The sequence below is a fragment of the Orcinus orca genome, chromosome 1 (assembly GCF_937001465.1).
Source record: "Orcinus orca chromosome 1, mOrcOrc1.1, whole genome shotgun sequence".
NCBI classification, from domain to species: Eukaryota; Metazoa; Chordata; class Mammalia; order Artiodactyla; family Delphinidae; genus Orcinus; species Orcinus orca.
In genome coordinates, this window is record NC_064559.1 from 5,807,227 (window position 1) to 5,818,306 (window position 11,080).

Sequence of the window (11,080 nt, forward strand, 5' to 3'; positions counted from 1 at the left end):
TTAACCCTCCTGGTGCATCTGAACAGCCTGGTGACTTCAAAAAACTAAGATGCGTGGTTTCCATCCCCAAGAGATTCTGATTCAATTGGTCTGGCAGCCTATTTTTCAAACCCCCTTCACCCAGGTGATTCTAATGTGCCACCAAATACTGACACCTAGAATCAAGATGATGGTAAAAACCGAGAAGCATAAGGTGCTTTACAAATATGAGATATTAGTTTTATTAGTAACTGCATAATAATTTCCTTTCCGTCTTCTCCCAATTTCTCAACATGGTTAACTCAATCCATTTGGAGTAGAGTTTCTTTTCTTTTTTTTTTTGATTCCCTGTTGCTTTATTCTTTCTGTTGCTTGGCAAAGTCCCACATACCTGTGGTTGGCACAAAAGAGGTAACAAGAAAGTATCTGCGTGAGTACATGGGAGTGTGCTACTGATTGAGAGTGTGCTTTCTCTCTAAAGCCAAATAATGCTGTTTTTGTGTCCCTTATTGGTCTAGATAAATCATACCTTTTCTTCTTTCCATTAACGTGGGCACCTCAGAGTTCTCTGCATTGACTGAATGTCTGCATTGTGTGCAAGGTAGATACAGAAAATCAAGCAGTTGGGCTATTCCTTAATTCCAGACTCATACTCCAACTTTTTATTTCATAAGACCAATTTGATAGTCAAATACAAAACGGAAATAAGATAATTTACAACCAAGGATAAAAGTGTGACTTTAAATTGATGCTGAGATTTGCAAGATTTAGCTAGTATGATCCTAGAGAAGTAAAAATCACACAGGTTCAAGCATCCTAATGATGATAATGGTGTTTACTATCGCTCAGACCCTGTTCTAAGTGCTTTTTACCCATTAACTGATTTAACCTTCACAACAACTCTATGGGTTAGACACTATCATTTACATCCCCACTTTACAGACGAGGAACCTGAGGATAGGTTGGTTCCAGACTTGATTTCGCCATTAATTAGCTGTGTGAGTTTGGATATGTTACTTCACCCCTGAGGTCCTGTTTTCTGATTGGATTAGTGAGTCTCTAAGGCTCCTTTCTACTTGGTGGTTCATTAACTTTGTGAGTTATTAATTCCTAATTTGGTGCAGTGATTTATTCTTTTCTATCCTTGCCCTACTTTGTTTTCTATTAACCTCTTCCTTTTCACTCAAACTTCTACATTTTGACAGGCTTCCTTCAATTCTAGATGTAGATAGCTTATCTACATATGTCAGCACTGGAGTTTGGGGACTGCCTTTTAGGAGCTGAATATAATAGTTTGGAACATTAGTGAGTCAAGCAATGTCATTTGCCTGAAAATAACATAGTGTAGAAATGAGTGAGAAAATGATGAAAATGACGGTGGTAGTACCAGTTGAGCCATGGTACCTCAGTGTAAGTTATTGTTATCTTTTATAATATTTCATAAATACTGATCATACAACTGCTAGTATACTTGTGATTTAAAGAGTGATACTCATAGTATGCTAATACCTCTGATAATGATGCAGCTACATAGCTAAGATTCTCCATTCTCCTTTCAAACTTCAAAGTGTGGACAGTGGGATTGGGAAGTAGGTAGTAAAATACTCAAGAAACTTAAGAGGGCTGAAGTTTACTCCAAATGGCTTGAGGATCAATTGGCAGTATTCTTCTCTATCGTGACTTACTAATTCCAGAGAAACAACGTTCTAAAGGGGAAGCTAAATGTAATGATAGAAAATTTCAAAATCATTCAGGTCTATTTTCTGCTTTTCCATTGGAACCTTGAAATGTATGATTTTCTATTCTTTGTCTGCAAATCTGAGTGTTCTCATGGCCACCGTATTAAAAACTTATAAAAAAAGGCCACATAGATTGTGAAAAACGTTCTCAGCTGTGTATGTCTACCTGGCACTTCTAAACTCTATTCTACATGAAACTATGAAGTTTATGGATTCCTCCAAGTATTCAAATGACTCACATTAATGAAGGCGGTAAATACGTTGGGCCAAAACACCATCGGAAACATCTTTGTCAGCAGGGAGCAAAAGTTATATTAATTAAAATGTTCTGAGAAGGTACAGGGTGCTCTCTCAGCAAGTCATGAAACTATTTTAATCCTAATTAAGGATGTTCCCTCCTGGCATCTAGTAACATGGGAAATTAGAATCAAAAAGTCTGTGACATTTCTAGAAGTAGGGTCAGAGAACTCAAGCTGGATTCCTCAAGCTAGGAACTGGGCATATTTTGATAGAAAACCACCATTTTAATTAATTGATATTTATTCAACCTCCTTTCCATGTTCAGAGAAGGAAATGGTACAGAGTGAAAAGGTCAGAAACAGATAAAATTTGGGTAGGAGAGTGAAGGACTTGAGATATTGAGAAATAATCACTGACCTTAGAAGAGAGAAGTGTTATGGATTGAGGGGTGTCCTACCATTACAGGAACACTGGAGTGCACTGAGACCATTGTGCATGTGGGTCTGGAGCCTCAGCATACAGACCTTTGTCTGGGAAGAAACGATGTCACCAGGATTTTTAGCCTAAGACCTAAATAAAGTCATCTGTTTTAGGGTGATTTGGTGATTCACCACGGAAGCTTAGTATTTTCTGCCTGGATTTTGAAAACCTAATAAAGCTATTGGGACATTTCCTCACTGTACCTCTTCACATGTATAGACTGAGTACAAATCTTTGGACGTAATCATGAGTTGACATCTTATCCATTGTCAAGAACTCCATCATTAACACTTTCAAGCAATAGTGAATAGATGGAACTTTCATCATTGCAAAGGGCGAGTTAAATAATCTAGGCTGAATAAACCAGAGGTAGCACTGTGTCATCTGGACCTCACATTCCTGGTAAAACACCAGTTTCAAATGACAAACTCTAGACTCATCCTTCACACTTGAATATGATTTGAGGGGCAAGAACTTGGGTTAAAATTCAGAGATTAAGTGTTTGTGCTCCTTAAAAAAGGCTTTCCTGATGAGAAAAGAAAAGAGAAAAACACTACTTTTTGGTTTGTGGTGATGTAGAATAATGAGGTTGTGAGTATGAAAATACTTTTTTTCAACTTTAAAGCTGAAAGAGCATTCTTATTCATTGAGTGGTTTCTGTTGGCACTGGTAGAACTGACCTTTGAGAGAGGAAAGAGAAACTAGCTTCTGGCCAGAGGACCAGCTCCTGAGCTTGCTTAGTTCTACAAGGAAGGGGCAAGCGTGGTAGGTATGGCCCTAGCACCTGTGTGCACCCTTGGTTAATACTCTGTAGAGCCAAACCCAGAAAACAGGAGTGTATGACATATATATTAACCTGCATGTGTAACTTTGTCAATTAAAACACCACTAAACCCAGGCAGCCTAGTAGAACATTATGCCATTGATTACTTTAATCTGCTCAACATATTGATTTTTGAGCACTCTCAATTTGTTTATCAGAACAAAGTTTATTCTTTTTTAATTACTTTGCAATTTATTGTCGTGTTCCATGGCTTTTGCAATATTTTCTTCTATATAGTTTTACATTGTGGGAAATGCCCTACCACAATTAACGTTGAACTGGTTATCACAAACTGGTTTAATATGACCAAGACCACATGGACTGACTATAATGTTAGATAAAAAAGTTGTGGTGGCAAAAGATGGATAGATAGTTGTAAAATTGTTACAAGGGGAATTTTTGCCTGGATTCAATCTAAATACATATCAAAAAATTGTAAAATAGAATCTACCAGCTAAGACTAATGAGCACAAAACTGCATTGATTTGGCCCAGGGTGGACAAATAGAACATCTGGCATACTTGGCACCAATGACACAGCTGGCATTGTTGGAAACGTTTCTGCAGAAGGTACAGATGCAGAAATGGGAGAATTGGTACAAACAGTGCAGATGGAACAGTTGGAACAGATGACAGTGGGCAGAGCTGGCGATGCTGGCACAGGTGTCATAACCTCAACAGCTGGCACAAGTTGTGACAATCCTGGGATTTCTTAGTACAAGGCACATGTTCATTTTGGCTTTGGCTACAGAGAGATAAGAGCATTTTATAATTAGTAAATGTGCCATTTAAAAAAGAACTTTTTCCCCCTCCATCCTTAAGGACATCCACCTCCAACTGTTAAAGATTGGAATATAGAGCATTTTCGCAAATTAGAGTTTCCCTGAGAAAGCCATAATTGATAAATACAGATTTCAAAGAAAAGCCAATTAGACAATTTTGTTCTGATATAGATAAAATTTATGAATGGAATTTCTTCATAGGAGTTTTGTGGGAAATAAAGGTCAAATTCTTGGAAATAAAAATACACTTTGCATTTAAACCAAAATTGTTATCAATTTAGAGGGTTGTTTCTGACATATAGTGAATATTTCCCAATTATACGAAATTTCCTGCAGAATCACACTTGAAGACATGGTACAGAATTGGAAACCTGTCTACAGAACAGGTTGGGAAAAGAGAAAAAAATGCTGGAATACATAATATGGAGAAATCATGATATTGCCACTTTGAAATACCAATGGGACTTGGCTCTAATTTCATCTAAAATGCTATAATTTGGGCTCGAATTAAAAATACAATATAGTATAATCTTTTGGGTAATGACATTTAATATCAGATACAAAGTTGAGAGAACAAAGCAAGTTGTTTGTTAGTGGCTAGAAATCACTGTTTTCTTCTAATATTTTTACTGTAACAAAAATCTGTTCATATTATGGGAAAGCCAAAAACTATTACCTAATTATAAAATAATAACATAACAAAGGATTAAGAAATGGGTTCTTAAATCTATATGCACAGTCTCTTGAACGTAGCAGATGCTCCATAAATTCTTGTTGAATAAATGAACCTACGGTCTAAGAAATATCAATATTCAGAATTTTTAAGAGAATCAATGATTGCCTTCCATATTAATGACTAATTTTCTATTAGGAAGAAACAAAGAGAATCAGGTGTCAGTCCTTTCCACAGCCTCAAACTTGACACATACATTTTAGCCAACTTCCTCTCCCAAAGGGAAACCATAGATGAGAAGGATTAGCTGTATGTCATCTACTCTGTGTCCTTAAGTAAATGCAAAATTCTTTAGGTTTTCCAGTTTACCTTGAACTAAAATCAGTGTAGTAAATCAGCTTCTATTCATAATCAATGCAATGCAGTGAATGTTTCATATGTGTTTTGAGACTTTTGTGAAACTACTACAATAAGGGTTAATTACCTCTCACTGGATGTCAAGTTCTTGACAATTAAAACATGCTGTCTTTGTTTCCAGATGGCTCTGCATATTGCACCTATATTTAATTTAAAAAAACTCTTTAAAGTTATTTAAATATTTGATTTCAATTTCTCCTTTACTTCTACTTTGTTATAACCTCATTTTGAACCCAACTCAACTATTCTTATTATTCAGAACTTTAATTCTATCACTTAGCTTTAGTTCATTTTTTAACTGAGATGACAAAAATGTTTCTGATTAAAATGGATAAAATACCTTAATTTGTTAACTGTACATTTGTAACAGAGCAATTAAGAGACAGAAGAGGAGGTGAGAGGGCTTACTGTTCTTTGGGGGCACAAAAATGATGACAGATGAATCACTTTAAATGAACAGGCTGGAAATGTCCGCCCTATACTTCTTCGCTTGGTCTGAAACACCACTTTGTGGCTGAAACTCAGATGAATGTTGCTTCTAATCAATAAATGCCTTAGGAAAAGTGATCAGTTTATTTTTCAATTCATTTGTTAGGGAATAACAAATAGGGATATTTCCAGGCTTTGGCATTTGGGGGGTCGGCAAAGGTTTTTCTGAAAGATGAGGATGAGGGTGAGTCATTCCTTTGAGCCTCTGCCTTCCTCAGGAATTAAGTGAAAATTAAACATGAAAGATGCAATCTGCTGCAGCAGTGTGATTCCTCTATCATTGTCCGAGCCACTATCTATTTCTAAGCACATTGAACTTTCCAATTTATTGGCATCTCATCTTATGTAAATATCCCTTTCCTTCTCTAGCTGCAAGACATCAGGATGTGCTTTCACTCCACGCTTCAAACAGTTGCTCCACATTATGCCTCTCCGCTGTCCCTGGGGCAGCTTCTTTTCTCTGCACATGGCAACCTGGGATATATTTATTTTTCCTAGGCTTAAAAAAAATGTCCTTTTTGTTGGAGAGGTGGTGAACAAAAATAAAGCATATCCATCTAAAATAAAACCATTTATAAATGTTAAACAAAAATTCAAAGGAAAATTATATATTAATATCAAGAATTGAGGAATTTTTATATTCAGATATCATCTTCTTCCACCTTCCCTGCATTCATTCTCCTCCTGCATCAGCTACAGGTCCCTAACCAGACCTCAGCCCCAGTTCCTCTTTGGGTCATGAGCATCAACTCCTGTACTGAGTACAGCACCAAGCTTGTTTGAGAGAAGACAGTGTTTTCCCTCCCTAGCCCCATCACAGAAGTTTATGTGTTGATGATCAAGATGCAATAACACAACTATAAAATGACCCACTCTTGTTGGAAGTGGGAAAGGAGAGAAGGACAGACGGAAAAGAACTTGGTGGAATATTGTGGGGGGGGGGTGGCAGAACAAGAGTAGGTCTGTATGGAGATCGTTGGGCTATTGTTTCATTGCAGTTTAGAATTGAGCTTATTTTTGGTGACTTGTGGTTTAAAACTTGCAGGTAAATTTTCAAGCTTCAGTCTTTCCCCCAAAACTATTGTGCTGGTATCTATCATTGTGTTATCTGAATTAATAATTCATTGAAGTGTAGATCATTTACTTTTTAATAAATGTTTTAATATGAGAAAATTTAAACCATACAAAAGAAGTAAATAGACTAGAATACTGGGTTCTCAGGTATCCATCGCCTAGACTTAACAATTATTAACATTTTGCCAATTTTGTTTCATCATTCCCCCTGCCATTCCCTCACACACTTCCCCCCTCCCTTTCATAGAGTATTTTAAAGAAAATTCAAAATGCTATTTCACCTTGAAATGCTTCAATAATTCATTCCTAACAAACAAGGGCAATTCTATAAACACAATGACCCTCCAAATAAGTATTTCTTCAATATCACCTAATTCTTAGTCTATCTTTGAAGTCCCCTGATTATCTCAGGTGTGTGTTTCTGCAGTTAGTTTGTTCAAATAAGGACCCCAAAAGGTCCTGATTATGTCTCTTAAGTTTATTTTATTCTATCCTTTCCATTTCATTGATTAGTGGGATAAACCAGATCATTTGTCCTTAGAATGTCTTACATTCTGAGTCTGACCTTGTATCCTCTATCCCTGTATTTCTTGTAAACTGGTGTTTAGAGCTCTAGGATTGATTGGACTCAGGTTCAAGTTTTAGGAACATTTCATAGTTGGTGCTGTGTCACTACTTCCTATTGCATCATATTATAGGACATAATATCTTGCTGCCCACCCACTTTGAGTGATGCTAAGACCAACCAATGAGTTCCAGTGTATATACTCTTGATCCTTAAGACTATATTCATCTATTCTCAACCTTCTTTTCACATATGGATATATCATTATCTTTGTACAATCACCAGAGAATCCTTCAATTGCTAACAAAAATTCTTTGATATTCATTTACTAGAGAACTGCCAATGGACAATATTAACTTTTATACACACACACACACATACACACACACACACACACACACACACACACACACACCCCTAGAACTTTTCTGTAGCATACTTTACATGTATTTTACTTGCCTATACATTGTTGGAGGCTAAATCTAAATTATAATATGACCTGTGCATCCAAATGCACAGGTCATTTCCAGGTTGACCAATGACTAACAGATTAGATCACAGATCAGTGAACAATTGGCAATAATCATAGTAAATATTTGTAGTCTGGTTAATGTCAGTCATATTTGCAACCAAATTGGGTCAACTGTTCATTGATAAGTAACCAACCCACAAGTGATATGTCCAGTTGTTTCAGGAATGCCAGTGGCTAAATTAATTTAACTACCCCATTGTTTGGAGACTCATCACTGTGATTGCCAAATATTTGATAATTTCAATGTGATAAATATTACATGACTTGCTTTTTACTTCACATCATTAGTAAAGAAGTAGAATAAATGGAAATATAGCAAAATATTTCAAAGTACTTAAGTGATAGGATACAAACATTCAGATTGAAAGGCTATGAAAAACTGCATACTAAATCTGATTGTTTTTCATAGATTGTTACAGAATAAATGCAGTTAGGAGTATATGTAATTATGTATTTGATAGATATTTCAAATGTTTTAAAATTTTTAATTCTTATCTATTTCTTGGTCTGTTTGAAAACGAAAAGTGTTGATATCATTTGTCTAAGACTAATGAATATAAAATGGAATGTTTTCCAGTGGCAATTAACAGTAACTATAAACACTCTTAGTAGCAATAAAACATTCCAGTTTTTGTGAAACCTTAATTAAGAAAAACATCTTATTTCTGTGTCAAGTTTGAGGTTTCACTTCCACTATTTCATTTGATCATTACTACAACCCTATGAGGGAGGATATTTGAACAGAAAGCTGATATGGAGAGAGATCAAATGTCTTAAGCAGGACCAGACAACCAATAAAGGACAAAGCCAGTAATCAGGATCACTGCTAAATCCAATTTGGACTTACTGCATTCTGTTCTCGAGAGAAAATCTTTAACTTACTTTCACCTGTGGAGCTGCAGGCCTGTGCAAAATGTTGTGGAAGCTTCCACTTTGAGTGTGGTCTACTTGCTTCAGGGGTACAGTAGGTTTTGGTGTCAAAAGCTTCCCCGATCTATTTGCTGTTTACCTCACAGAGGACATTTGATTGACTTCACAATTCTCATCTCTCTTGGGCATCTCCCATCTAAAAACCTTTTCCTCCTTTGTTTTTGCTCACAGGAAGCTGGATTTTTATGTGGTTTCCCCTTCCTTTTCTTTATTTTACAAGGACAGAAAAAAGTTGGAGAGGAATAAGGTATAAGACTTTTGTCAAAAAATCTAAAGATCCTCTAATGAGTTTTTCTCCCTTCTATCTCACCCCAAATATGAAAAAGTTTTCCCTGGCAACCATTCTTCTAGCTCATTTCCTTCTCCTTCCTGACGAATATCCAACCTATGTTGGGAAGAATTTCTTTATTTAGCTCTTCTAGTTTTTGACATGACTTCTTCCAATAACTCAAGTTTTAAAAAATAGCCTTTCTTGTTCTCCTGCCCCCATATTGAAAAAACACATTAAATTAGAAATCATTCTAATTAAACTCATATTTATTTATTTATTTAAAAATTTTAATAGATCTTTATTGGAGTATAATTGCTTCACAATACTGTGTTAGTTTTTGTTGCACAACAAAGTGAACCAGCCATATATATACACATGTCCCCATATCCCCTCCCTCTTGAGCTTCCCTCCCATCCTCCATATCCCACCCCTCTAGGTCATCGCAAAGCACCTAGCCAATCTCCCTGTGCTATGCTGCTGCTTCCCACCAGCTAACTATTTTACATTCAGTAGTGTATATATGTCGATGCTACTCTTCCTTCGCCCCAGCATCACCCTCCCACCCCATGTCCTCAAGTCCATTTTCTATGTCTATCTGTTTATTCTTGCCCTGCAACTAGTTTCATCAGTACCATTTTTTTCTTAGATTCCATATATATGTGTTAGCATACAGTATTTGTTTTTCTCTTTCTAACTTACTTCACTCTAGGTCTTAGGTGGACTCTAGGTCCGTCCACCTAACTACAAATAACTCAATTTCGTTTCTTATAATGGCTGAGTAATATTCCATTGTATATATGTGCCACATCTTCTTTATCCATTCATCTGTCGATGGGTATTTAGGTTGGTTCCATGTCCTGGCTATTGTAAATAGTGCTGCAGTGAACATTGTGGTACATGTCTCTTTTTGAATTATGGTTTTCTCAGGGTATATGCCCAGTAGTGGGATTGCTGGGTCATATGGTAGTTCTTTTTTTAGTTTTTTAAGAAACTTCCATACTGTTCTCCATAGTGGCTCTATCAACTTACATTCCCACCAACAGTGCAAGAGGGTTCCCTTTTCTCCACACCCTCTCCAGCATTTGTTTGTAGCTTTTTTATGATGGCCATTCTAACCAGTGTGAGGTGATACCTCATTGTAGTTTTGATTTGCATTTCTCTAATAATTAGTGATGTGGAGCATCCTTTCACAAGTTTGTTGGCAATCTGTATATCTTCTTTGGAGAAATGTCTATTTAGGTCTTCTGCCCATTTTTGCATTGGGTTCTTTGCTTTTTTGATATGGAGCTGCATGAGCTGCTTGTATATTTTGGAGATTAATCCTTTGTCTGTTGTTTCATTTGCAAATATTTTCTCCCATTCTGAGGGTTGTCTTTTTGTCTTGTTTATGGTTCCTTTGTTGTGCAAAGGCTCTTAAGTTTAATTAAGTCCCATTTGTTTATTTTTGTTTTTATTTCCATTACTCTAGGATGCAGGTCAAAAAAGATCTTGCTGTGGTTTATGTCAAAGAGTGCTCTTCCTATGTTTTCCTCTAAGAATTTTATAGTGTCTGGCCTTACATTTAGGTCTTTAATCCATTTTGAGTTTATTTTTGTGTATGGTGTTAGGAAGTGTTCTAATTTCATTCTTTTACATGTAGCTGTCCAGTTTTCTCAGCACCACTTTTTTTTTTTTAACACCTTTATTGGAGTATAATTGCTTTACAATGGTGTGTTAGTTTCTGCTTTATAACAAAGTGAATCAGTTATACATGTACATATATCCCCATATCTCTTCCCTCTTGCGTCTCCCCCCTTCCCACCCTCCCTATCCCACCCCTCTAGCCCAGCACCACTTATTGAAGAGGCTGTCTTTTCTCTATTGTATATTCTTGCCTCCTTTACCAAAAATAAGGTGACCATATGTGCGTGGGTTTATCTCTGGGTTTTCTATCCTGTTCCATTGATCTATATTTCTATTTTTGTGCCAGCACCATACTGTCTTGATTACTGCAGCTTTGTGGTATAGTTTGAAGTCAGGGAGCCTGATTCCTCCAACTCCATTTTTCTTTCTCAAGACTGCTTTGGCTATTCGGGGTCTTTTGTGTT

The 11,080-nt window shown here is 36.4% G+C and overlaps 1 long non-coding RNA gene across 1 annotated transcript; it reads right to left on the reverse strand.

Annotated features, from left to right (window-relative positions):
* Positions 1 to 3,790: 3,790 nt before the first annotated feature.
* On the reverse strand, positions 3,791 to 8,728 carry LOC125965232 (uncharacterized). Its single transcript, XR_007478884.1, has 3 exons — positions 8,675 to 8,728; positions 5,200 to 5,272; positions 3,791 to 4,005 (listed from the first exon to the last, which is right to left on the reverse strand). It is a non-coding gene; the product is annotated as an uncharacterized LOC125965232 (long non-coding RNA).
* Positions 8,729 to 11,080: the final 2,352 nt, after the last annotated feature.